The sequence below is a fragment of the Carlito syrichta genome, unplaced genomic scaffold (genome assembly GCF_000164805.1).
Source record: "Carlito syrichta isolate Samal-C Ts95f unplaced genomic scaffold, Tarsius_syrichta-2.0.1 Scaffold316036, whole genome shotgun sequence".
Taxonomy (NCBI): domain Eukaryota; kingdom Metazoa; phylum Chordata; class Mammalia; order Primates; family Tarsiidae; genus Carlito; species Carlito syrichta.
Window position 1 is genome coordinate 513,260 of NW_007260132.1, and position 1,166 is coordinate 514,425.

The window sequence follows — 1,166 nt, forward strand, 5'->3', positions numbered from 1 at the left end:
CCGGAGCCCAGCAGGTCAAGGCTGCGGTGGCCGGGAGCGGCCGCTGCCCTCCAGTCTGGGCAACAGAGTGAGACTCAAACTCAGAACAAAAAAACAAAAAAATACAATGAGATATCACCTGTAAACAATAAGGATGACTATCATTAAAAAGTCGGAAAACGGCCATTGCCTTGCTAGGATATAGTGTGGCCATGTGTTCTTTGAGATATGGCCAGACCATGTTTTTTAACCTTTGGCCCACCTTCCCTCCTTTGAGCAGGTGAATTTCTTCTTTCTCTCCCTCTCCAATTTACTTTCTAAATAAACTAAATTTTCTAATCTTAAAAAAAAAAAACTCAAAAAACAACAGTACTGGTGCAACTGTGGGGAAAAAGGGACTCGTCTCCACTATTGGTGGGAGTGTAAGCTAGTTCAATTTTTGTTGAAAGCAGTATGACAATTTCTCAAAGGACTAAAAATTGAGCTTCCATATGATCCAGCAATCCCTCTTCTGGGAGTATACCCAGAAGAACATAAATCACTCTACCAAATAGACACCTGCTCGTGTATTTTCAGTGTAGCACCCTTCACAGTAGCAAAAACATGGAACCAACCCAGATGCTATTGAACATGGACTTAAAGTATACAGAAAGAAAATGTATAAAGAAAATGTAGTCCACATACATGATGGAATATTAGGCAGCTATAAGGAAGAACAAAATCATGGCCTTAGCAGCAACTTGGTTCCCACTGGAGATAATCGTACGAAGTGAACTGTCACAGAAACAAAGAACTGTATACCACATGTTCTCACTCATAAGCAGACCCTGACCACTGGTCACCTGAGCACAAGGGTGGGATCCTCAGACTCTGGACACTGCTAGGGAAGGGGAGGCATGTGGTAACACACGTGCACCAGGTCCACGATGAGGAGGAGATGGCCAGCTAGAAGCCAACTCCATCTGCACACAACTTACTTGTGTATTAAATCTTCACTTGTTTCCCACAACTCTAAAATTAAAAATAAACATATATATAAATGTTTTTTAAAATATAGATGAGTAGCCAGACTCGGTGGCTCAGCCTGTAATACCACACTTTGGGAGGCTGAGGTGAGTGGATTGCGTGAGCCCACGGGTTCGAGACCCACCTGGGCAACTTGGTGAGACCTCATCTCTAACATAAAT